This window comes from Oncorhynchus clarkii, chromosome 1 (assembly GCF_045791955.1).
Source record: "Oncorhynchus clarkii lewisi isolate Uvic-CL-2024 chromosome 1, UVic_Ocla_1.0, whole genome shotgun sequence".
NCBI lineage: Eukaryota > Metazoa > Chordata > Actinopteri > Salmoniformes > Salmonidae > Oncorhynchus > Oncorhynchus clarkii.
The window spans coordinates 68,311,182-68,339,043 of NC_092147.1; the positions used below are offsets into that span (position 1 = coordinate 68,311,182).

At 41.8% G+C, this 27,862-nt stretch overlaps 1 protein-coding gene across 15 annotated transcripts in view; it reads left to right on the plus strand.

Moving 5' to 3' along the window:
- The first annotated feature begins 345 nt into the window (after positions 1–345).
- The window catches only part of LOC139411253 (RAS guanyl releasing protein 3 (calcium and DAG-regulated)), a 61,821-nt gene continuing 34,304 nt past the window's right edge, over positions 346–27,862 (plus strand). For 3 of the 15 annotated variants that reach the window (XM_071157354.1, XM_071157394.1, XM_071157303.1), the window contains exon 1: positions 1,535–1,793. The gene's annotated coding sequence lies outside the window, so the exon portion shown is untranslated. Of the gene's footprint in view, positions 467–1,534; positions 1,794–13,235; positions 14,007–20,673; positions 20,708–27,862 lie in introns of those variants that run through there. The other 12 variants (XM_071157405.1, XM_071157337.1, XM_071157422.1 and 9 more) reach the window with 10 other exon arrangements.

Consider the following 27,862-nt stretch of genomic DNA (forward strand, 5'->3'; position numbering starts at 1 on the left):
CCTGTATAACATGTATAACTGCAACAGTGAGAGAATTCTGACTTCTACCTTGACCACTGTAGAATACCACTAAGAATATGTGTGTTTAATGCTTATTCAGATGTATTCTCCAATAGCGTGCAAATTCTACGTTTTTTCAGTCACCAAGCCCTTTATCTATGTGGCATCACGTCCTATGTTGCTAAGCCCACGTTGTTTTGGAGGGCTTGTTTCTGTTGTGGGTTTGGGATCTTTTCTGGTGTCAGGACCTAGATCGGCTCAGCCAATGGTCAGGGCTGACTTTAACTAGTCACTCCAAGGTCAAAAGTCCAGCTTTCTAGTCCCCTAAGTCATGTCTCACTGGGCAGTCTGCTAAAGAACGAGTGAAGAGAAGAGCCATGTCAGAGGGATAAGTTGTACCAAGTAGTACATATACTACATTTAAGTAGTAGCATTGTAGTCTTGATGAGTCTAACATAAAGAGGAGGTAAGAGACAGCTGTTTGCATACGTAAATATGTTTAATCATTTTCTCATGTTTAAATGTGTTGTCATTTAGCAGATGCTCATATCCAGAGCGACTTACAGGAGCAATTAGAGTTAAGTGCCTTGCTTAAGGGCACATCGGCAGATTTTTTTTATTTCGTCGGCGGAGGGATTCCAAACAGAGACTTTCTGGATACTGGCTCAAAACTGTTAACCAATAGGCTACCTGCCGCCCTGTTTGTATGCTTGTTATTGGTTTTGATATGTTGCAGTGGAACCCTTCTCTTTGGTCGAATTGCACCGTGTTAGCCACTGACCTGTAGGGCAAGACTATCACAAACAGCTCTCTTCTGTATCAGGGTTATGCTCGTTAGCTCTGAGAACCACCTGCAGTAGACAGGTCTTGGTCGCCTTCCCCTGCTCAGACAACCAATGGTTGCGTGCCACGTCGTCAACTGTGTCACAGATTGCTATAACATATGATGTGGTTTCCTGATAAGTAAAATACCTATCCAGGCGTTGTAAGATCTGGCAGGTGTCGGCATCGCCTGGGCAGAGGAATGTGCCCCTTGTCTGGACTGTACACCTGTTCTCCACCTGTCTCTCCGGTGCTGTACCAGGGCATGGTAAGGGAGAGAAGTACAGTATCTCTTTTGATTTATACAGCTCCTATTCGAACAGAACAGACCCTCTTTTTCCACACAGGATTTGTCTTAAATCCATACCACATGTGATTTTCAAGTAGATTTGCGATGAAGGGACGAGTGCTTGGCAGGCGTGTGTGTGCGTGCGTTTGGAAAATATACTTCAATGTGTGAGCATGCGTACGTGCATGTATGGAGGAATTGTTTTATTGGCTGATAAAACTCTACTCTTGCAGCCAGAACTGCTTCACATAGCTTCAAATGACATTAGAGGAGACATAGTTGCACCAGCCCCAGAGAGGAGAGTTCTGAGGGAAAGCAGGAGAGCACTGATTGTAAGAAAGAGAGCGAGAGGAGAGATTGTGTGTGTGTGTGTGTGTGTGTGTGTGTGAGAGCAAAAATAGTGTGCAAGAGAGGGCTCAGGCTAGAGAGAGAGGGCAGGCACACAGGCGGCTGTGGTCACATGCTCCTCTCCCCTCTCTCTTCAGGCGTGATGTTTTTGTTGAGCCTCTCCAGAGCAGCTGGGAGTGAGAGCCGTTCGCTCGGTCAGAGAGCCCCGCACAGCACACTGTTGTCTAAGCATGAGTGGACAGTTCCCCGCAGCATGACCAGAGTCGGTACGCAACTACTCCTGTCCCGCTGAGACTAACACTGAGAGGAAACGATACGGAAGAAGAGACAAGAGGTAAGAGCAATATGCTAATCAGCAAATTCAGCTGTTCAACTGAGACTGGAGACTATCACATCACCACTGTGTCTGTCGTACTGTGCAACTGGGCATATGCACATCGACAAATCTCTTTTCACCTGAATGTTGATGAGACAGGAGTGCGCTGTGCTGTTATTTGAGGATGATTGTTTGAGTGAGAGTAGAATGTGATGTACTATATGTGTGTGTGTGTGTGTGTGTGTGTGCGTGTGTGTCTATCCATCTGTCCTGAAGACAGTAAATCTAGCTGGGCACTGTGTCAGCATTCCCGTGGTGTGTGTTTGGAGCGTGACAGATGACATCACACAGGAGTGGCTCCCTGACAGCCTGTCATCACGCATTGAGATTTATGAAAGGAATTTCATTTATTAAAAGTAAAAAGTACATTTGGGGGTTTTGGGGGGGGGGGGGGGGGGGGGGGGGGGATGAGGCAACTTAGTTGCAGTAATGATGCTCACACATCTAGCACACAAGCTGTCCTTGTGTAATCAACATAGAGGATGCTTATACAGTAGGGATGTGCATCTCTCCTTTCATGAACGATTCGATACGCAGCTAGATACATGGGCTCCGATACAGGAACGATACGTTTTAGTTTGAAACAATTTGAGCGATTTAGTTTGATTAGGGGAACGATTTGATGCTATTCGATACAATTCAATGCACTTGTTTTGTATGAACACATTAATTTTCCATTTTAAAGTAATATCTGCTGCTGATGGGAGCTCAGGAGCTGGGCCTCTCTGAGCTGGATCTGTCTGAGATGACTTCTCTAGGCTGAGTGGCACTCTGTTAGTGTGTGTGTTTGTGTGTCAATGTCAGTGGTGTGAGTAGGCACCTGAGCTGAGCCATAGGGAAGGCTGAGCGTCTACCACCCCACTATCAGATTAGGGTGGGGGGCAATTTATGCTTTTTTGTTCACCCACCTTTTAACTGAAATCACCACCACCTACTGATTAACTTGTAATTTTTGCAGATACATTTTTTGTTGTCCTAGTACTGTAAATATTTATCTTTTGAAATGAGCATGACATTTAGCCAATTAATATAATGCAACTTTTGATTTGACCCCTGTCTCAAAAGCAAATGGTTTAGACGTTTGGAATTTTCTGGAGCACTTTTCCTGTCCTGACCAGCTTGTAGTCCTAAAACCTGGAAATGAGTTACCTCTGGTTCGTTCAGCCATCCCTACGGGAAAAGGAATGGTGAAAGAATAGGGTTTTGGAATAAACTGTGAAAATATGGTCTAACACAGGCTTAAAATATCTTATACATTTTGTTCTGAGATAATAGCAGTCAGTTAACATGACCTTTATGAATTTTGAAGCCTTTATGTAACGTTAGCTGATTATCTCATAGAACTAAATGTGTAAGATCTCGTAAGCCTGTGTTTGCTACAGACCTTATTTTCGGCGTTTATCCAAAAACCCTCCAAAAACCTGCATTCATTTTCCTCATAGGCTTTGTCCAGTGAACCATGGCGGAGTTGGTGCCTACAAAAAGACGCCATTACTATTTCTCTCTCTGATTGCGACCATGCGCATCTCGAAAAAATGATTGATGTCCTTTATGAAATTACCCTATTCATGTAAAAATGACCAAATACACTAACTGTTTAAAGCCTTCTGGATGATAACGGGGTGAACAGGCAGTGGTTTGGGTGGTTGTTGTCCTTTATGAACTTTTTGGCCTTCCTGTGACATCGGGTGGTGTAGGTGTCCTGGAGGGAGGGTAGTTTGCCCCTAGTGATGCGTTGTGCAGACCTCACTACCCTCTGGAGAGCCTTACGGTTGTGGGCGGAGCAGTTGCCGTATCACCGCCTGGTATGGCAACTGCTCAGCGCATCAAAGCGGGGACCCAGAGACTGAAAAACAGCTTCTATCTCAAGGCCATCAGACTGTTAAACAGCCGTCACTAACATTGAGTGGCTGCTGCCAACACACTGACTCATCTCTAGCCACATTAATAATGAAAAAATCTATGTAATAAATGTATCACTAGCCACTTTAAACAATGCCACTTTATATAATGTTTACATACCCTACATTACTCATCTCACATGTATATTCTGTACTCTATACCATCTACTGCATCTTGCCTATGCCGTTCAGCCATCGCTCATTCATGTATTTTTATGTACATATTCTTATTCATTCCTTTACACTTGTGTGTATAAGGCAGTTGTTGTAAAATTGTTAGGTGAGATTACTATTTAGATGTTACTGCATGGTCGGAACTAGAAGCACAAGCATTTCGCTACACTCGCATTAATATCTGCTAACCATGTGTATGTGACCAATAAAATTTGATTTTGATTTGATCAGTATTTATGTTGAACCTGAAACATCAACATAAAATCTGAATGATTGAATACCCCAATCAGCAGTTGGATGTAAGTTGCGTAGGCCTACAGAACTCCGGTCAAACACAATTTTCTATAGCGCATTTGGTTATGGTAACAATCAGTAGTGGTGCATGGGTAAAATCACTGAGCAAGTCAAACCGGTAAAAAAGCCATATTACAACTTCGGTTGTGATAATCGCATTGTTTGCTCTATAACCCATTCGTTCATACGCCACCGTGATATACAATAAGGCCGCTATTCCAGCACCATTTACACTTAAACATTTAAAAATCAAATCAACAGCGCTATATATATGCTTAGTTTAATACACTGAAAACAAACTTAAAGATACCCCAAAAATGTATTCCAATCAATGTGGCTGTCCATGGCACTGATGTGTTGGTGCATGCGCAAATAAAACACCCTACACCAATGCCATCCTCCTCTTTTTCATGTTGGCAAAACGGTCTATAGCTCTGTCATACTTTTAGTTTTTGTTGTCATAGGCTACCTAGCTAAAATGCTTGTTAGCCTGAGTTCCTCGCATGGGCAATAAGCTAGCTAGCTAGCTAGTTAATGTGAGCCTATTAGGCTACATCTAGGCTAAATATTCAATTTTATTAGTCTCAGGCCAGTGGCACCACATATTAATTTATGATTTACAGCATTATAATGATGGGCCTGTACAGATAATTAAGTCAAAACCACAAGTCCATTTCCCCATGTCTATCCATGACTTAGGAAAGGGCAAATTTAGCAAGCTAGCTTGTGCAGGACATCAAAACAAGCAGACCGGAAACACACATTTTTCAGAAAATTACGTTTTTATAAAGGAAGTGATTTGATTGGTCTGAAGCCAAATCCAAACTGCCCTCCCTTGGGGGGGGGGTGTTTTGCTGCACCCGGACAACCCACAGTTGTGCTTAGCTCAAGGCTGATTGGCTAATTATTATCAAGGCAGGTTAAATGCTTGCTGGCATCAATCAATCAAATGCTATGGCGGCAACATTTTGGTCCAGACAGCATCAGATACATGCGCTACACATATGAGACAGGCGTGCTGTTTCCCTCACTTGGGTGATTTATCCGGTGAGATTCAGCCACTTGCAAATTAATGGAAAATTATGAAAAGACAGAGAGGAAAGATAAATTATTTTAAATGTTAATTTATTTATTGGTCAAATATTTGGGCAAGGCTGGCTTCCCTTGGCATCCATGAATACACCCAACTAGTAACAGTAAACCCAGAAAATTACATTGGTTGTCGCTCAACTATTAAAGCCTATGATTTGACATTGTTACTGTCATTTTCAAATCAAATCAAATTTTATTTGTCACATACACATGGTTAGCAGATGTTAATGCGAGTGTAGCGAAATGCTTGTGCTTTTAGTTCCGACAATGCAGTAATAACCAACAAGTAATCTAGCTAACAATTCCGAAACTGCTACCTTATAGACACAAGTGTAAGGGGATAAAGAATATGTACATAAAGATATATGAATGAGTGATGGTACAGAGCGGCATAGGCAAGATACAGTAGATGGTATTGAGTGCAGTATATACATATGAGATGAGTATGTAAACAAAGTGGCATAGTTAAAGTGGCTAGTGATACATGTATTACATAAAGATGCAGTAGATGATATAGAGTACAGTATATACGTATACATATGAGATGAATAATGTAGGGTATGTAAACATTATATTAGGTAGCATTGTTTAAAGTGTCTAGTGATATATTTTACATAAATTTCCCATCAATTCCAATTATTAAAGTGGCTGGAGTTGAGTCAGTGTGTTGGCAGCAGCCACTCAATGTTAGTGGTGGCTGTTTAACAGTCTGATGGCCTTGAGATAGAAGCTGTTTTTCAGTCTCTCGGTCCCAGCTTTGATGCACCTGTACTGACCTCGCCTTCTGGATGATAGCGGGGTGAACAGGCAGTGGCTCGGGTGGTTGTTGTCCTTGATAATCTTTATGGCCTTCCTGTGACATCGGGTGGTGTACAAGTATCTGAATGCTGAAGTTGCCGCACAGATGTACGAATAGCCTAGAACAGCGATAGGCCTACCTCTCATTTACATGAGAGGCTGTCTCCCGCACTGTGTGGTGTGCACACAATTTTCTGACAGTCATACACAGTTACATGCCTAAAATACGCATTAATTCAGTCAAAACAAAAAAATATGAGTAAAAACATTCATGATCTGGCGATTCGTAAATTTTGAATCGGTTTTACCATCAAGGCAAAGGGTGGGTACTTTGAAGAATCTCAAATATATTTTTATTTGTTTAACACTTTTTTTTGTTTACTACATAATTCCATATGTGTTATTTCATCGTTTTGATGTCTTCACTGTTATTCTACAATGTAGATAATAGTAAAAATAAAAAACCCCTGAATGAGTAGGCGTGTCCAAACTTTTGACTGTCAGGTCCCAGTCAGATAGCAGCCTGGGATAGACAGCCTGTTTATACAACTTTTCAATAATGAACCTTTACTAACAGGCTCTCTTCCTTCTCTTCCTTTCCTCTCTCTCGCTCTCTTCACCGCTGCCACTATCTGCTCCACCTGCATCTCCCAACTGATGTTAATTATGGCCAGCACTGCAGGCGACTGAGAGGGAGAGATAAATCACTACCATGGGAGAGTTCTCTCCTCCTCCTAACCCTCCTCCTTTCCCCACCTTTATTTTTCTCTCCCCCTTCCCTGCTCTCTCTCTTACACAAACACAATCCTCTCTTCTCTTCCCTCTATCTCTCTCTCTCATTATTATCTCACTCTTTCCCTTTCCCTCCCTCTGAAAGAGAGAGATGTTGCTTATAAACAGAGCAAGGTGATTGGCTAGTGTACTGTTTGGTTATACAGTACAAATATGACTTGAGATGGCGAAAGACAAGTATAGGGACAAAGTGGAGGAGCAATTTGGCAGATCGGACACAAGGCGTATGTGGCAGGGGCTCTTAACGATCACGGATTACAAAATGAAAGCCAGCCACATCACGGTCACCATACCAGACGAGCTAAACACCTTTTTCTCAAGATTCGAGCACAATGACCATGAGCTGCAGAGAGCCCCTGATGACAACGTGGGCTAAACACTCAGTCTCCACTGAGGACTGGCCGTAAGTCATTCAAACGTGTTAACCCTCACAAGGCTGCCGGCCCAGACGGCATCTCTAACCATGCCCTCAGAGCAATGGAGACCAGCCGGCTGTTGTGTGCTTTGACATATCTCTCTCTAACTCAGGTTGTTATACCCACCTGCTTCAAGATGTCCACTATCATCCCCAAGAAAGGGAAAGTAACTGAACTGAATGACTCCAAACTAGCAGCACTTCCGTCATCATTATTATTTACTATCTAACTAGGCTAGTCAGTTAAGAACAAATTCTTATTAACAATGACGACCTACCCCGGCCAAACCCAGGCGACGCTAGGCCAATTGTGCTCCGCTCTATGGGACTCCCAATCACAGCCGGATGTAATGCAGCCTGGATTCAAACCAGGGACTGCAGTGACGCCTCTTGCCCTGAGATACAGTGCCTTAGACCGCTGTGCCACTCGGGAGCCCCATGAAGGGCTTCAAGAGGCAAGTCAAAGACCAGATCACCTCCTCCCTCCCCGACACACTCGTCGCTCTCCAATTCACCTGCCGCCCTGACAGATCCACGGACAACGCAATCGCCATTGCCCTTACCCACCTGGACAAAATATATGCATATATGAGGATGCTGTACATCAACTACAGCTCGGCCTTCATTACCATAGTGCCCTATAAGCTCATTACAAAGCTCACAGCCCTAGGTCTGAACTCCTCCCTATGCAACTGGGTCCTGAACTTCCTGACGGGCCGCCCCCAGGTGGTGAAGGTAGGCAACATTACCACCTCGACACTGATCCTCAACAAGGGGGCCCAGCAAGGGTGCGTCCTCAGTCCCCTCCTGTATTCCCTGTATACCCACAACTGCGTGGCCTCATACAGTACTAACTCCACCATCAAGTTTGCTGACGACACAACAGTAGTAGGCCCCTTACTTTTTTCAATCTTTACTCACGACATGGCACTGGTTTTGAGTAAAGCCAGGGTGTCTATGTATGCGGATGACTCAGGACTATACACGTCAGCTACTACAGCGACTGAAATGACTGCAACACTCAACAAAGAGCTCCAGTTAGTTTCAGAGTGGATGGCAAGGAATAAGTTAAGTTAAATATTTCTAAAACTAAAAGCACTGTATTTGGGACAAATCATTCACTAAATCCTAAACCTCAACTAAATATTGTAATGAATCATGTCATTATCAAAACATATTGATACAACAGTAGCTAAGATGGGGAGAAGTCAGTCCCAAAGAGGTCTTCACAGTCCCAAAGTCCATAACAGACTATGGGAGGCGCACAGTACTACATAGAGCCATGACTACATGGAACTCTATTCCACATCAACTCACCTTAGGGAACAGCGTGGACTGTGAAACACTAACATAGGCACAGACACATGCATACACACACGATAACATACACACACATACACATGGATTTTGTGTTGTAGATGTGGCGGTAGAGTAGTGGTCTGAGGGTACACACTTAATGTGTTGTGAAATGTATTGTAATGTTTTTAAAATGGTATAACTGCCTTAATTTTGCCGGACCCCAGGAAAAGTAGCTGCTGTCTTGGGATCCACTAATGGGGATCCATAATAAATATAAATACAAATCACCAACACGACGAGACAGCCTACAAGGAAGAAGTAGGCACTCTGATGGCGTGTTGCCAGGTACCCCTCCCTCAACGTTAGCAAAACAAAGGAGTTGATTGTGGATTTCAGGAGAAACCAGGCTGGACACGCCCCCATCCTCATCAACTGGGCTGCCTGTGGAGACGGTCAATAACTTCAAATTCCTCGGCGTACAGATGTCAGAGAAGCTGAAATGGTCTAACCACACAGACACCGTGGTGAAGAAGGCATGACGGCAACTCTTCGGCCATTACTTGAGGGAACTCAGGGTTCTACAGGAGCACCATCAAGACCATACTGCCGCAAGGCTTTTCAGAGGGTGATACGTGCAGCCGAACACATCATTGGGTGCACACTGCCAGGTGTCGCAGGAAGGCCAAGAAGATCATCAGGGACCCCAGCCACCCAAGCCATGCCCTGTTCTCCCTGCTTCAATCACTCAGACACAGGCAGTACAGGAGCATCATGGCAAAACTGAAAGACTGGCCAATAATTTCTACCCTCAGACCATCAGGCTGCTGAATAGTCACCGCTAGTCAGCTACCTGCTCCCCCCTCCCCCTGCTACTCCCCCTATCATCTCAAGACATCAGTCAGGAAGTTAAAGCTTGGTCGCAAATGGGTCTTCCAAATGGACAATGACCCCAAGCATACTTCCAAAGTTGTGGCAAAATGGCTTAAGGACAACAAAGTCAAGGTATTGTAGTGGCCATCACAAAGCCCTGACCTCAATCCTATAGACAATTTGTGGGCAGAGCTGAAAAAGTGTGTGCGAGCAAGGAGGCCTACAAACATGACTCCGTTACACCAGCTCTGTCAGGAAGAATGGGCCAAAATTCACCCAACTTATTGTGGGAAGCTTGTGGAAGGAAGCTACCCAAAACGTTTGACCCAAGTTAAACAATTTAAAGGCAATGCTACCAAATACTTTTGAGTGTATGCAACTTCTGACCCACTGGGAATGTGATGAAAGAAATAAAAGCTGAAATAAATCATTCTCTCTACTATTATTCTGACATTTCACATTCTTAAAATAAAGTGGTGATCCTAACTGACCTAAAACAGGGAATTTTTACTATGATTAAATGTCAAGAAATGTGAAAAACTGAGTTTAAATGTATTTGGTTAAGGTGTCTGTAAACGTCCGACTTCAACTGTATTTATTCATCACTGCTACAGTTGTACATAGTTCTATTTTTATATATATATATTTTACCATTTTCATTATTTTATTTCACTTAGTCCTGCATGTTGGAGCTCGAAGCCTAAGATTTGCACTGTACCCTGCAATCACACCTGTAACCCTGTACATGTGACTATTAAACACGATCTGAATCTCTTTCTCCAGCAAGGCTACACAGATTGGTTTTTGCAGAGCGGCCATGGGCCGGGGCTCTTGTTTCCATTAAACTCTGGGGCTATTTATAGTGTGTGTGTGTGTGTGTGTGTGTGTGTGTGCCACCGGCTTCACCGCACGTCACTAACACACACACAAATATACACACCAGAGGAGGCTGGTGGGAGGAGCTATAGGAGGACCGGCTCATTGTAATGGAATAAATGGAACCGAGTCAAACGTGTGGTTTCCATGTGTTTGACACCATTCCATTTATCAATTCCAGCCATTACAATGACCTCGTCCTCATTTTGCTCCTCCCAACAGCCTCCATGTGTGTGTGTGTTTTGTGTTAGTGACGTGTGTAAGTGACGTGTGGTGGGGTCAGTGGCTGGGTATGTACTGACTATTATCAAAGACAGGTTTACTTACAAATATACCTTGATGAATCCCCAGTTCACCATGCAACAGATGGCTCCAACAACCAGAGTGACATTAACCTAAATTTACAAATCATTTCCCCTAAATGCAAATACCAATGTAGCCATATGGCGGCATATTTCAAAGAACCCGACAAAATGACGCTCAGCTATTGACCAATGTAGCATCCAAAGTTACAATCAAAATTACTGAAAAATGAAGTTCATAACATTTAAAAAAGTGACTCATGAAAACAACATTCGAGCTTGATAAATCAAAATCAAAGGGATGTTGTCTATTGACCCTATTCCCATGTTCATGAGGATTTGGCTGTTCTCATGTTGTCTAGTCTCATGTTCACCCCCCCCCCCCCCCCAACCTATAAAAGGAAAATGTATTTAGGCCTAGCTTTAAGTGTAAATGTTGTCCTTCAAGGTGAACCTCTGGGTTATCAAACCGATCATAGAAAGTGTCAAACTCTTGTGGATGGGGAGGAAGGCATGCACCCCTGCTGCCTTTCCTGATGTTTTGATGCAGTTTTAGCACATTTTTTTACTTTGAGCATAAAAAACACCAGGATCATTGTGGAAAAACATTGGATAACAACACATTTTTTTAAATGTATATAATACTTTTTTGGCGTGCACGTCACTGCTGTGTGTGTGTGTGTGTGTGTGTGTGTGTGTGTGTGTGTGTGTGTGTGTGTGTGTGTGTGTGTGTGTGTGTGTGTGTGTGTGTGTGTGTGTGTGTGTGTGTGTGTGTGTGTGTGTGTGTGTGTGTGTGTGTGTGTGTGTGTGTGTGTGTGTGTGTGTGTGTGTGTGTGTGTGTGTGTGTGGATTGGCAGCGCTCACTTGCTCCACACTTAAAGGGGTGTCTGTGTTTCACTGACTGTGCCGAAAGAGAGTATGATAGAGGGAGAGAATGGCCATGTGAAAGACAGGTTTGTTAAAGTGGGGGCTCTGTTTTGTGCAGTAGAGGCCAGTTGGGAGCAGTGTAGGTAGTACATTTGAGGCGGTTAGGGGAGTGGTCTGTTACTCTGGAAGGCTGGGGTTAAAGGATGTGTGAGTAGTACTATACTTCCTGGACAGTATTAAGAACATGCTAGAAGGAATAAGAATGTTAATGCTTAGTAGACAGGTAGCTTGAAGTTGTGGCTTTGCACACTGTCTCTTTGTACTTGCCGATGTCCAGTTTAACTGACCTCTGACCTATATACTATTTTTACTTTCTATTTATCGTTTTATGTGTAATTGTCCCGTCAGACAGGGCTTTTCCACAAACGTTTTTTATTTCCGTTTTCTTCCCTGCTTGTCCATGAATACCACTTGGAAATTAATTGACGCCCTCTAGAGTCCGGGCCCCCTGGTTGAGAATCCCTTTTCTAGGAGTATGTTTGTGCACGTTCCAGTTCTGCCACAATTTGATAGGAGGAGAAAGGGAGAAATATCCCATCCACTGCCCCCTACCACCACCGCTTCCCTTAATAACAGACATATGACGGCGGTGCAACAGCAGAAAGCACTTAGCAACCATCAGAGGGTCCATGTGCTGTGCCCCCCCCATGTCCTGATGCCCCACCACAGACCCCAGCGGCCCATGTGTAAGCGCCTCTGTTTACAGGTAACTGCTCACAACAACTCATGTGGAATAACCAGATTTCCCACAATGCAACATATTCTACTGTATGTCGTCCACCTCCTCTATCTGAGACAATTGTTCTGGATCAGTAAGCGAACTCCCCGTTGCTGGAAGCACACAATTGTTTTGTTTTCTGTTTGTTTGTGAAACGCTCTGAAATTGAGCGAGTTTGAAACATTGACTTCTATTGACAAGAGGACCAAATACAGAATGAAGACTTGCATGCATGAATCATACCCTTGTAAGTCAAAGATCTTACATAATAGATGGAGTGAACTGCGTGACAAAACAGTGGGACCTACAGTACCACAATGCTTTCCAAAACAAGAAGAACTTATACTGATACAGAATGAGATGGGAAAGGGAGGACAGATGACAACATTGTTGTTGGAAACATTTTTGAAAATGTCAACATACCATTCACAATAAGTGTTGCGCAAATCCAAAACTGAGACAAATCTACTTGTCATATAGACAATGTCGCGACTTTTTTGATTTAAGGAAGGATATTCTGTTGGACCAGACTGACTGCATTGGAGGGCAAAGACCTGAATCATTAGTAATTAGTCATCATTAGAATCATTAGTAATTCTCTTCTTGGAGTAGAGTTGAAACTGCTACCAACATCTTTTTTTTTCTCTACATATGAATGGATGCTAGTGTGGAAAAGTCACACATTGCCTCAATATTGTTTCTTTACATCAAAAGGCTGCATACCATATGTCACCAGTATCAGTGGAGTAAGAGTAACATCTTCACATGAGAGCAGACATTGAAAGGAAGACTTCTCCTGAGAAGTGGTAATGCAGTGTTAATGGGCGGGGATGTTCTGTAGAAGCCCATGGTCCATTGTTGCTTGTTACTTGCACGCCCAAGCGACAGGATGTGCAGTCATTGTTTTTGTTTAGTTTTTAGTTTTTAGACTCTGGAGAAGACAAAACGATGTGTGCAGCATCAGAGGGGGCTGGGTTTGCAGCATGCCCACACACACACATACACTGAAGTTGACTGAACACGGACGGGCTCCCTAAGTGTCTGGTACATGCTGCCTCTGTCTTTGCTGCTCCAGAGAAGGGGAATTGATTGGGCTTCTATTGCTGAGGGCCAAATAGTTACAGCCCCGTCGCTTTGAGTGAAAGCAGACATCTGTTAACCAGGGTTAGTTATCTGATGTATCTCTGGATATTTTCACTTGGTTTAAATTAGTGTCTTTGGTGGAGTGACCGCAATCCTTGAGAGAGAGATTGATTTGGTGAAAGAGAGAACAACAACAACCCCCTCCTCTTAAAGGTATTGTGACACATTTCCTGCCCTCCTCTTTTCCACTTTACCTTGTGTTGGCCCTATTTTTAGTCCGGCCAAGGGAAACAGTCAGGTAGAGGCAGGAAAACTAAGTTGGGAAAGAATAGGAGGAAGTCTACTTGCCATTTAGACAAACAATCAGCGGTCTAGCGGGAGTGAGCTGCTGCTCTTTACGAGGAGAGAGAGAGAGGGGACAGAGAGAGGTACAATAGAAGTGGGTCAGCCACAGAAAAGACCAGAGAAGATACACAGTACTGGAGCAGTATGCTGGTGTTTCCAGTGAATGGGTATGAGTAGGAGCAGGCCAGGCTCCTTAGGTGGATTTGAGTCTCTCAATCAGAGGCCATGTGTGGAAGGTGGTGGATCCAAGTCATCTACTGGTAGGACCTGACTGTTCTTCCTGAGGTAGGTGGGGCCGTGCTAAAGAAAAGTTCCATCTTCAGCTCTAACACAAGCGCTTCACTTTGTTTTGGGCAGTTGAGGCTGCTGAGGGGAGGACGGCTCACAGTAATGTCTGGAATGGAGTCAATGGAGTGGTATTAAAACCTGGTTTCCATGCGGTTGATACCCTTCCATTGACTCCATTCCAGCCATTACTATGAGCCGTCCTCCCCTCAGCAGCCTCTATTGGTTTTCGGGTCTGGTTGTAACCCAACCGTGTTCAGTTTCTACAGTAAACTAACATTTTTGCTTTGAGACTGTTTTCAGTACCTATTTGTCGCTCTGCTTTTCTGACAAAGTTTGAACGTTTGTGCACTGTCAAAGTGACATTATGTTAGTATAATCTGGCGAAACATTGTGATGGGGGTTAGCAAGGTGCGGAGAAGTTGGAGGACTCTGCAAAGGTTTATGCTTTCAACATGGTAGGGTTGTCTTTATGGATTATCTTAATTGGCTGCTATAATATGACTCCATTTGAGCATTTTTGTGGGTTGAGCATTTAGTTCATGATTGAGCCCTGTTAGAATCCGCTCAAGCTGAGAAGTCAAGCTGAGCATGAGCTATGCTCATAATGTAGACCCCGATACCATGGGAATGACGTTGCCTGAGATAAGAAGGGGCGCACTTCATTGAAATTACATCCATCTTACGCTTCCTCACTCCCACAATGCATACTTGCAACAAGATAGCCCTCTTCAGCAGACTGATTAATTCACAGATCACAATGTTTCGTTTAATTGTATACACCAGTCTAAAAATGAGGGCACAATCAGAATGTGGACAAGATCAGGACAAAGGACAGATGTTAGAAGCAGGTATTAACAGGGCTTTAGTGTCTTTTCTCTCTGTATTCTGTTGGAACATTTGCATAATGAACCCTTTGAACTTCTCAGATCTCTTAGGGGCGATTCCACGCCAGGATAGTCCAAAATAATTTAGGTATTTTAGATTGTTCTGGCAATTCTCACAAAGAAAAGTAATTGTGAGAAAGGATGTTTAACATGCTTTTTACATGTGTATCACAAACCATCTTTCTGAAAATCATGATGTTAGCGGGCATTTTAGACCCTATGGTCCGTGGTACCATACATGATACAGACAACATGTTGGTATCATTATACTACCTATAGTGTGCTCTAACTTATGGAGTATGTCTAGATTCTGAAATACAATTTTATTCATTTATTCAACATGTCAAATATTTATCTGTTTAGAATTAACAAAATTAAAACGTGTATTTGTTTTTTTTTTGTTTTTGTTTTTGTTTTTTTGAATTTTACCCCTTTTTCCCCCCAATTTTGTAGTATCCAATTGTTGTAGTAGCTACTATCTTGTCTCATCGCTACAACTCCCGTACGGGCTCGGGAGAGACGAAGGTTGAAAGTCATGCGTCCTCCGATACACAACCAACCAAGCCGCTGCTTCTTTAACACAGCGCACATCCAACCCGGAAGCCAGCCGCACCAATGCGCCGGAGGAAACACCGTGCACCTGGCCACCTTGGCTAGCGTACACTGCGCCCAGCCCGCCACAGGAGTCACTGGTGCGCGATGAGACAAGGACACCCCTACCAACCAAGCCCTCCCTAACCCGGGCGACGCTAGGCCAATTGTGCGTCGCCCCACGGACCTCCCGGTCGCGGCCGGTTACGACAGAGCCTGGGCGCGAACCCAGGACTCTGATGGCACAGCTGGCGCTGCAGTACAGCGCCCTTAACCACTGCGCCACCCGGGAGGCTCCTAAAACGTTTTTCTTGATGTTCATATTTTTAATGTTGAATAAATTATTGTGATTTTTTTTTTTCTTCTTCAGAATCTAGACATACTTCGTATGTTAGCTCACACTTTGAGGGGTGTAATGACACCAAGATGTCGTCTGTGTCCTGTGCGGTACCACAGATCATAAGGTCTTACAGGAGACATGTTTAGGTCTAAAAAGGTCCTAAAACTTCCTGAAACATTTTAAATGTGTGATACAAATGTAAAAAGCATGTCAAACATCCTTTCCCCCAATGAAGTTTATATGTGAGAATTGCAAGAACAATCTTAGATTCCAAAAATATTTTGGGGCAATCCTGGCATGGAATCTCCCTTAGTCCAGAGTTAATGCAAAGCGTGTTAGAGTACAGCGCACTATATAAACAATTATTTAAGGTCATTTAAGTTGGGCATGCATGCGCATCATTTACCATAACGTGCGGCGCTATAACACACATTACATTGAAACATCCCGATAGTGTATTTCAATGTGTACATATGGGTTTGTTATTGTGTTGTTATTATGACCTCAGCCAGTAACCTCAGCCACTTCAGACATGGTTGGGTTGAGGTGTTTGGATCAATACAGTGGTGGTCAGGCGATGGTGATGGTGGTTGTTGTCAAGGAGTGATTGTAGAGAGGTGTGTGTGTGTATTGAGGTTACTTTAGAGGATTCATCATATCCTTCTGATAATAATAAAGAATGGCAAACTGTTCCATATTTCTATAGTGGTCTGAAACCTGTTATATGAAGACACCCTTTGTGTTGAAATATACTTATTTTGGTTTTGTACTGCAGTGCTAATCCTCAGCCCAAATGCGCCCACATTCACATACTGTAGCAGTGTGTCTAGCTGTGGGATTGCCACTAATGACCATTTGAAGTGTTTCATAGCTGTGTAGAGAGTGGTAACAATGGTAAGCTTCCTGGAAAACACACAGAGATGACCTCCTGTCAATCAGTGAATCAAAGAACAAGACATTACTCACTGGGCACAGACGTCAGTTCAACGTCTAGTTTTGATTTAGTTTTGAAAAGTTGGGTGAAAAAATATGAAATGCCCTTACATTGATGTCTTCTTGCAAATCCAATCAGTTTTCCACGTTAATTCAACATCATCACATGGATATTTTTGATTGAAATGACGTGGAAACAACGTTGATTCAACCAGTTTTTGCCCAGAAGGTACACACTTTCTTGGAATACGAACATGTATCATAGGCGAAACAATTATAGCCGTTCTCCACCCAATGCCAATAGTATGGGATCCATATTAGTAGGATTAGGAAGAGCCATGCAAGCTCTGTTAACTGCTAAGGCCTTGAATCCATCAAGGATTCTGGTCAATGATTTGTGTGACAACGTTACAGAGAGACAAAGATGATACTCCCACAGAAATGCTAATCTTCCCTGTTTTTGCTTATGATGATCTGTTGTTGTAGCTTAACTTTCATACTTGTCATTATTAATGATCCACTCATTCATTTTCTTAACCATTGCAGCATTGAGAAAATTCTAACCTGCTCACTTTGAAAGAAAATGACTTTTATGTCTGTATAATAAAACCTATGTATGAAAATACCCTCAAACAAAAGGTGATTCTGTGCTATTGAGGCGTATTGCTTATTGATCTCAAATCCTATATGCTGGAGAATAGAGACAAAATACAAATTCTAGCTTCACTGTCCAAATACTGTACATTTGTTAAAGACTGTATTAGTGTTGCCATAGGTTGCACAGTATTATGGAAAAGATGCAGTAGAGTTAAGCACAGGTGATGTTGTAACGGGCTGAGTGACTGGTTTCCGGGAAGTCAGGCGCAGGAGAGCAGAGATGCGTGATAACACGAGAAGTTTAATGTACACCCTGGCCCAAAGGCACAGGCAAGGCAGCACAAAGCACAACCACGGTAACATGAACCGGATTAAACAAAACAAACAAACCTAGGTTTGAAACAAAACCGCACACAGACATGGGGGAAATAGAGGGTAATATACATTTAGTCTGATGAGGGGATGTGAACCAGGTGTGCGGGAAAACAAGACAAAACAAATGGAAAATGAAAGGTGGAGCGGCGATGGCTAGAAGACCGGGGACGTCGACCACCGAACGCCGCCTGAACAAGGAGGGTGACCGACTTCGGCGGAAGTCGTGACATATACCTCATCCTCTATAACTGATGTCAATTAATACCTCATCCTCTATAACTGATGTCAATTAATACCTCATCCTCTATAACTGATGTCAATTAAAACCCCATCCGCTATAACTGATGTCAAATAAAACCCCATCCTCTATAACTGATGTCAATTAAAACCCCATCCGCTATAACTGATGTCAATTAAAACCCCATCCGCTATAACTGATGTCAATTAAAACCCCATCCGCTATAACTGATGCCAATTAATACCTCATTCTCTATAGGTGATGTCAACTAAAACCCCGTCCTCTTTAGGTGATGTAATTAAAACCCTGTCCTCTGTAAGTGGTCAGTTAAAAAACACTTCCTCTATAGGTGATGTTAATTAAAACCAACATCCTATATAGGGGATGTCAGTTAAAACCCACATCCTATATGGGTGATGTTATTCAAAACTCCTATCCAGTATAGATGTCAATTTAACAACCCATCCTGTATACGTTATGTCAATTAAAAACTGCATTCTGTATAGATTTCAAAACCCCATCCTCTATAGGTGATGTCAATTAAAACCCCATCTTCTGCCTCCTGGGTGGCGCAGTGGTCTAAGGCACTGCATCGCACCAGAGACTCTGGGTTCGCGTCCAGGCTCTGTCGCAGCCGGCCGCGACCGGGAGGCGACGCACAATTGGCCAATCGTCGTCCGGGTTAGGGAGGGTTTAGCCAGTCCTTGTCTCATCTAGCGACTCCTGTGGCGGGCCGGGCGCAGTGCACGCTGACCAGGTCGCTAGGTGTACGGTGTTTCCTCCGACACATTGGTGCGGCTGGCTTCCATCCTGTATACGTTATGTCAACTAAAAACTCCATCCTGTATACGTTATGTCAACTAAAAACTCCACCCTGTATACGTTATGTCAACTAAAAACTCCACCCTGTATACGTTATGTCAACTAAAAACTCCATCCTGTATACGTTATGTCAACTAAAAACTCCATCCTGTATACGTTATGTCAACTAAAAACTCCATCCTGTATACATTATGTCAACTAAAAACTCCATCCTGTATACGTTATGTCAACTAAAAACTCCATCCTGTATACGTTATGTCAACTAAAAACTCCATCCTGTATACGTTATGTCAACTAAAAACTCCATCCTGTATACGTTATGTCAACTAAAAACTCCATCCTGTATACGTTATGTCAACTAAAAACTCCATCCTGTATACGTTATGTCAACTAAAAACTCCATCCTGTATACGTTATGTCAACTAAAAACTCCATCCTGTATACGTTATGTCAACTAAAAACTCCATCCTGTATACGTTATGTCAACTAAAAACTCCATCCTGTATACGTTATGTCAACTAAAAACTCCATCCTGTATACGTTATGTCAACTAAAAACTCCATCCTGTATACGTTATGTCAACTAAAAACTCCATCCTGTATACGTTATGTCAACTAAAAACTCCATCCTGTATACGTTATGTCAACTAAAAACTCCATCCTGTATACGTTATGTCAACTAAAAACTCCATCCTGTATACGTTATGTCAATTAAAAACTCCATCCTGTATACGTTATGTCAACTAAAAACTCCACCCTGTATACGTTATGTCAACTAAAAACTCCATCCTGTATACGTTATGTCAACTAAAAACTCCATCCTGTATACGTTATGTCAACTAAAAACTCCATCCTGTATACATTATGTCAACTAAAAACTCCATCCTGTATACATTATGTCAACTAAAAACTCCATCCTGTATACGTTATGTCAACTAAAAACTCCATCCTGTATACGTTATGTCAACTAAAAACTCCATCCTGTATACGTTATGTCAACTAAAAACTCCATCCTGTATACGTTATGTCAACTAAAAACTCCATCCTGTATACGTTATGTCAACTAAAAACTCCATCCTGTATACGTTATGTCAACTAAAAACTCCATCCTGTATACGTTATGTCAACTAAAAACTCCATCCTGTATACGTTATGTCAACTAAAAACTCCATCCTGTATACGTTATGTCAATTATAAACTCCATCCTGTATACGTTATGTCAACTAAAAACTCCATCCTGTATACGTTATGTCAACTAAAAACTCCATCCTGTATACGTTATGTCAACTAAAAACTCCATCCTGTATACGTTATGTCAACTAAAAACTCCATCCTGTATACGTTATGTCAATTAAAAATTCCATACTGTACAGATGTCAATTAAAAACCCCAACCTGTATGTGATGCCAATTAAAAACTCCATCCTTTATAAATGTCATTTAAAACCACATCCTCTGTATGTGATGTCAGTTAAATCCCCATCCTCTGTAGGTGATGTCAGTTAAATCCCCATCCTCTGTAGGTGATGTCAGTTAAATCCCCATCCTCTATAGGTGATGTCAGTTAAATCCCCATCCTCTATAGGTGATGTCAGTTAAATCCCCATCCTCTATAGGTGATGTCAGTTAAATCCCCATCCTCTATAGGTGATGTCAGTTAAATCCCCATCCTCTGTAGGTGATGTCAGTTAAATCCCCATCCTCTATAGGTGATGTCAGTTAAATCCCCATCCTCTATAGGTGATGTCAGTTAAATCCCCATCCTCTATAGGTGATGTCAGTTAAATCCCCATCCTCTATAGGAGATGTCAGTTAAAACCCCATCCTCTATAGGTGATGTCTGTTAAAACCCATTGTCATGCTGTAACGGAATTCCTCTTCTTCAGGGGAGCAGCAAGGATCAGACCAATGTGCAGCATGGTAAGTGTCCATAATGATATATTTAATAAATCAACAGAACACTGAACAAAATAACAAAAGTACTAACAAACAACCGAAACAGTCCCGTATGGTGAAAACACTAACACAGGATACAACCACCCACAAAGCACAATAGAAAACAGGCTACCTAAATATGGCTCCCAATCAGAGACAACGACTGACCCCTGCCTCTGATTGAGAACCATACTAGGCCAAACACATAGAAATATAACAACAGAACAAAACATAGAAAAACGACATAGAATGCCCACCCCAACTCACGCCCTGACCAACTAAAATAAAGACATAAAAAAGGAACTAAGGTCAGAACGTGACACACGCCCAGACCATAGAGATACTTTTTATTCTCTATTTTGGTTAGGTCGGGGTGTGACTAGGGTAGGTAATCTAGGTTGTTTTGTTTATATGTTGGCCTGGTATGGTTCCCAATCAGAGGCAGCTGTTTATCGTTGTCTCTGATTGGGGATCATATTTAGGCAGCCATTTCCCCACTGTGTTTTGTGGGATCTTGTTTATGTGTAGTTGCCTGTGAGCACTCCATTGCTTCACGTATCGTTTGCTTTTTATTGTGTTGTGCGTTTCACGAAAAAAAAGATTTGGAACCCATATCACGCTGCACCTTGGTCCGAATGTTATTTCGACGATCGTGACACCCCCATTCTCTGTAGGTAATGTCAATTAAAACCCCATCCTCTGTAGGTAATGTCAATTAAAACCCCATCCTCTGTTGGTGATATCAATTAAAACCCCATCCTGTTGGTGATGTCAGTTAAAACCCACATCCTCTAAGTGATGTCAATTAAAAACCCATCCTGTATACGTTGTCAATAAAAAATTCCATACTGTACAGATGTCAATTAAAAAACCCAACCTGTATCGATGTCAATTAAAAACTCCATCCTTTATAAATGTAATTTAAAACCACGTCCTCTGTAGGGGATGCCAGTTAAATCCCCATCCTCTATAGGTGATGTCAATTAAAACCCCTGTCCTCCTTAAGTGATGTCAGTTAAATTCCCATCCTCTATAGGTGATGTCAATTAAAACCCCATCCTGTCACGGCAGATTTTCTCCTCTTCGTCTGAAGAGGAGTAAAGATCGGACCAAGATGAGGCGTGGTAAGTGTTCGTCATTTTAATGGAAAAACTGAACACTACAAAACAACAAAGTGACAACCGTGACGCTAATGAAACACTGTGCTAACAAGCAACATAACATAGACAATCACCCACAACCCACAATGACAAAACAGGCAACCTAAATATGGTTCCCAATCAGAGACAATGACTAACACCTGCCTCTGATTGAGAACCATATCAGGTCAAACACAGAAACAGACAAACTAAACATACAACATAGAAGGCCAACTCAGATCACACCCTGACCAAACAAAACATATAAACATACAAAGCAAACTATGGTCAGGGCGTGACACATCCTCTACAGGTGATGTCAATTAAACCCCCGTCCGCTATAAGTGAGGTCAATTAAAACCCCATCCCCTATAAGTGATGTCAATTAAAACCCCATCCCCTATAAGTGATGTCAATTAATACCCCATCTGCTATAAGTGATGTCAATTAAAACCCCATCCCCTATAAGTGATGTCAATTAATACCCCATCCGCTATAAGTGATGTCAATTAAAACCCCATCCTCTGTTGATGTCAATTAAAACCCCATCCTCTATAGGTGATGTCAATTAAACCCCCGTCCTCTATAGGTGATGTCAATTAAAACACCGTCCTCTATAGGTGATGTCAATTAAAACACCATCCTCTATAGGTGATGTCAGTTAAAACACCATCCTCTATAGGTGATATCAATTAAAACACCATCCTCTATAGGTGATGTCAGTTAAAACACCATCCTCTATAGGTGATGTCAATTAAAACACTGTCCTCTATAGGTGATGTCAATTAAAACACCATCCTCTATAGGTGATGTCAATTAAAACACCATCCTCTACAGGTGATGTCAGTTAAAAACACCATCCTATATAGGTGATGTCAGTTAAAACACCATCCTCTATAGGTGATGTCAGTTAAAACACCATCCTCTATAGGTGATGTCAGTTAAAACACCATCCTCTATAGGTGATGTCAGTTAAAACACCATCCTCTATAGGTGATGTCAGTTAAAACCCCACCCTCTATAGGTGATGTCAGTTAAAATCCCATCCTCTATAGGTGATGTCAGTTAAAATCCCATCCTCTATAGGTGATGTCAGTTAAAATCCCATCCTCTTTAGGTGATGTCAGTTAAAATCCCATCCTCTATAGGTGATGTCAGTTAAAATCCCATCCTCTATAGGTGATGTCAGTTAAAATCCCATCCTCTTTAGGTGATGTCAGTTAAAATCCCATCCTCTTTAAGTGATGTCAGTTAAAATCCCATCCTATATAGGTGATATCAGTTCAAATCGACATCTTATATAGGTGATGTCAGCTAAACACCATCCTTCACAGGTGATGTCAGTTTAAACCCACATCCTATATACAGTAGGTGATGTCAGTTAAAGCCCACATCCTATGTAGGTGATGTCAGTTAAACCCCCTATCCAGTATAGGTGTCAATTAAAACCCCATCCTCTATATTTGATGTAAGTTAAAACCCCGTCCTCTATAAGTGATGTCAATTAAAACCCAGATCCTCTATAAGTGATGTCAATTAAAACCCACTTCCTCTAAGTGATGTCAATTAATCACACACTTCCTCTACAGGTGATGTCAAATAAAACCTCATCCCCTATAAGTGATGTCAATTAAAACCCCATCCTCTGTTGATGTCAATTAATACCCCATCCTCTATAGGTGATGTCAATTAAACCCCCGTCTGCTATAAGTGATGTCAATTAAACCCCCGGCCCCTATAAGTGATGTCAATTAAAACACCATCCTCTATAGGTGATGTCAATTAAAACACCATCCTCTATAGGTGATGTCAATTAAAACACCATCCTCTATAGGTGATGTCAGTTAAAATACCATCCTCTATAGGTGATGTCAGTTAAAACACCATCCTCTATAGGTGATGTCAGTTAAAACACCATCCTCTATAGGTGATGTCAGTTAAAATCCCATCCTATAGGTGATGTCAGTTAAAACCCCATCCTCTATAGGTGATGTCAGTTAAAACCCCACCCTCTATAGGTGATGTCAGTTAAAATCCCATCCTCTATAGGGGATGTCAGTTAAAATCCCATCCTCTATAGGTGATGTCAGTTAAAACCCAAATCCTACATAAGTGATGTTAATTAAAACCCACTTCCTCTATAGGTGATGTCAATTAATACCCCGTCCGCTATAAGTGATGTCAATTAAACCCCCGTCCGCTATAAGTGATGTCAATTAAACCCCCGTCCGCTATAAGTGATGTCAATTAAAACACCGTCCTCTATAGGTGATGTCAGTTAAAACACCATCCTCTATAGGTGATGTCAGTTAACACCCCATCCTCTATAGGTGATGTCAGTTAAAACACCATCCTCTATAGGTGATGTCAGTTAAAACACCGTCCTCTATAGGTGATGTCAGTTAAAACACAATCCTCTATAGGTGATGTCAGTTAAAACACCATCCTCTATAGGTGATGTCAGTTAAAACCCCACCCTCTATAGGTGATGTCAAATTGAAATCCCATCCTCTATAGGTGATGTCAGTTAAAATCCCATCCTCTATAGGTGATGTCAGTTAAAATCCCATCCTCTTTAGGTGATGTCAGTTAAAATCCCATCCTCTATAGGTGATGTCAGTTAAAATCCCATCCTCTATAGGTGATGTCAGTTAAAATCCCATCCTCTATAGGTGATGTCAGTTAAAATCCCATCCTCTGTAGGTGATGTCAGTTAAAATCCCATCCTCTGTAGGTGATGTCAGTTAAAATCCCATCCTCTTTAGGTGATGTCAGTTAAAATCCCATCCTCTATAGGTGATGTCAGTTAAAACCCATATCCTACATAAGTGATGTTAATTGAAACCCACTTCCTCTATAGGTGATGTCAATTAATACCCCATCCTCTATAGGTGATGTCAATTAAACCCCCGTCCGCTATAAGTGATGTAAATTAAACCCCCGTCCGCTATAAGTGATGTCAATTAAACCCCTGTCCTCTATAGGTGATGTCAATTAAAACACCGTCCTCTATAGGTGATGTCAATTAAAACACCGTCCTCTATAGGTGATGTCAAATTGAAATCCCATCCTCTATAGGTGATGTCAGTTAAAATCCCATCCTCTTTAGGTGATGTCAGTTAAAATCCCATCCTCTATAGGTGATGTCAGTTAAAATCCCATCCTCTATAGGTGATGTCAGTTAAAATCCCATCCTCTATAGGTGATGTCAGTTAAAATCCCATCCTCTGTAGGTGATGTCAGTTAAAATCCCATCCTCTGTAGGTGATGTCAGTTAAAATCCCATCCTCTTTAGGTGATGTCAGTTAAAATCCCATCCTCTATAGGTGATGTCAGTTAAAACCCATATCCTACATAAGTGATGTTAATTGAAACCCACTTCCTCTATAGGTGATGTCAATTAATACCCCATCCTCTATAGGTGATGTCAATTAAACCCCCGTCCGCTATAAGTGATGTAAATTAAACCCCCGTCCGCTATAAGTGATGTCAATTAAACCCCTGTCCTCTATAGGTGATGTCAATTAAAACACCGTCCTCTATAGGTGATGTCAATTAAAACACCGTCCTCTATAGGTGATGTCAAATTGAAATCCCATCCTCTATAGGTGATGTCAGTTAAAATCCCATCCTCTTTAGGTGATGTCAGTTAAAATCCCATCCTATATAGGTGATATCAGTTCAAATCGACATCTTATATAGGTGATGTCAGCTAAACACCATCCTTCACAGGTGATGTCAGTTTAAACCCACACCCTATATACAGTAGGTGATGTCAGTTAAAGCCCACATCCTACGTAGGTGATGTCAGTTAAACCCCCTATCCAGTATAGGTGTCAATTACAACCCCATCCTCTATATTTGATGTAAGTTAAAACCCCGTCCTCTATAAGTGATGTCAATTAAAACCCAGATCCTCTATAGGGGATGTAAATTTAAACCCACATCTTCTATAAGTGATGTCAATTAAAACCCACTTCCTCTAAGTGATGTCAATTAATAACCCACTTCCTCTACAGGTGATGTCAAATAAAACCCCATCCTCTATAGGTGATGTAAATTAAAACCCATATCCTACATAAGTGATGTTAATTAAAACCCACTTCCTCTATAGGTGATGTCAATTAAAACCCCATCCTCTATAGGAGGTGTCAGTTAAACCCCATCCTATATAGGTGATTCAGTTAAAGCCAACATCCTCTATAGCTGATGTCAATTTAAACCCACATCATATGTAGGTGATGTCAGTTAAAACCCCACCCTCTATAGGTGATGTCAGTTAAAACCCCATTCGCTATAAGTGATGTCAATAATAAAAAAACATCCTCTATAAGTGATGTCAATTAAAACCCTGTCCGCTATAAGTGATGTCAATTCATTCCCCGTCCTCTGTAGGTGATGTCAGTTAAAACCCTGTCCTCTACAGGTGATGTCAATTAAAACGCCATCCTCTATAGGTGATGTCAGTTAAAACACCATCCTCTATAGGTGATGTCAGTTAAAACACCATCCTCTATAGGTGATGTCAGTTAAAATCCCATCCTCTATAGGTGATGTCAGTTAAAACCCCATCCTCTATAGGTGATGTCAGTTAAAACCCCACCCTCTATAGGTGATGTCAGTTAAAATCCCATCCTCTATAGGTGATGTCAGTTAAAATCCCATCCTCTTTAGGTGATGTCAGTTAAAATCCCATCCTATATAGGTGATATCAGTTCAAATCGACATCTTATATAGATGATGTCAGCTAAACACCATCCTTCACAGGTGATGTCAGTTTAAACCCACATCCTATATACAGTAGGTGATGTCAGTTAAAGCCCACATCCTACGTAGGTGATGATAGTTAAAACCCCTATCCAGTATAGGTGTCAATTAAAACCCCATCCTCTATATTTGATGTAAGTTAAAACCCCGTCCTCTATAAGTGATGTCAATTAAAGCCAACATCCTCTATAGCTGATGTCAATTTAAACCCACATCCTATGTAGGTGATGTCAGTTAAACCCCCTATCCAGTATAGGTGTCAATTAAAAACTCTATCCTGTATAGATGTCAATTAAAACCCCATTCACTATAAGTGATGTCAATAAAAAAAACATCCTCTATAAGTGATGTCAATTAAAACCCTGTCCGCTATAAGTGATGTCAATTCATTCCCCGTCCACTATAAGTGATGTCAGTTAAAACCCACATCCTCTGATGTCAATTAATACCCCATCCTCTGTTGATGTCAGTTAAAACCCCATCCTCTATAGGTGATGTCAGTTAAAACCCCATCCTCTATAGGTGATGTCAGTTAAAACCCACATCCTCTATAGGTGATGTCAGTTAAAACCCACATCCTCTATAGGTGATGTCTGTTAAAACCCACATCCTCTATAGGTGATGTCAGTTAAAACCCACATCCTCTATACAGTGGGGCAAAAAAGTATTTAGTCAGCCACCAATTGTGCAGGTTCTCCCACTTAAAAAGATGAGAGAGGCCTGTAATTTTCATCATAGGTACACTTCAACTATGACAGACAAAATGAGAAGAAAAAAATCCAGAAAATCACATTGTAGGATTTTTTATGAATTTATTTGCAAATTATGGTGGAAAATAAGTATTTGGTCACCTACAAACAAGCAAGATTTCTGGCTCTCACAGACCTGTAACTTCTTCTTTAAGAGGCTCCTCTGTCCTCCACTCGTTACCTGTATTAATGGCACCTGTTTGAACTTGTTATCAGTATGCTGCAGACATTTTTTGGTACACTTCCCAAGATCTGTGCCTCGACACAATCCTGCCTCGGAGCTCTACGGACAATTCCTTCCACCTCATGGCTTGATTTTTACTCTGACATGCACTGTCAACTGTGGGACCTTATATAGACAGGTGTGTGTCTTTCCAAAACATGTCAAATCAATTGAATTTACCACAGGTGGACTCCAGTCAAGTTGTAGAAACATCTCAAGGATGATCAATGGAAACAGGATGCACCTGAGCTCAATTTTGAGT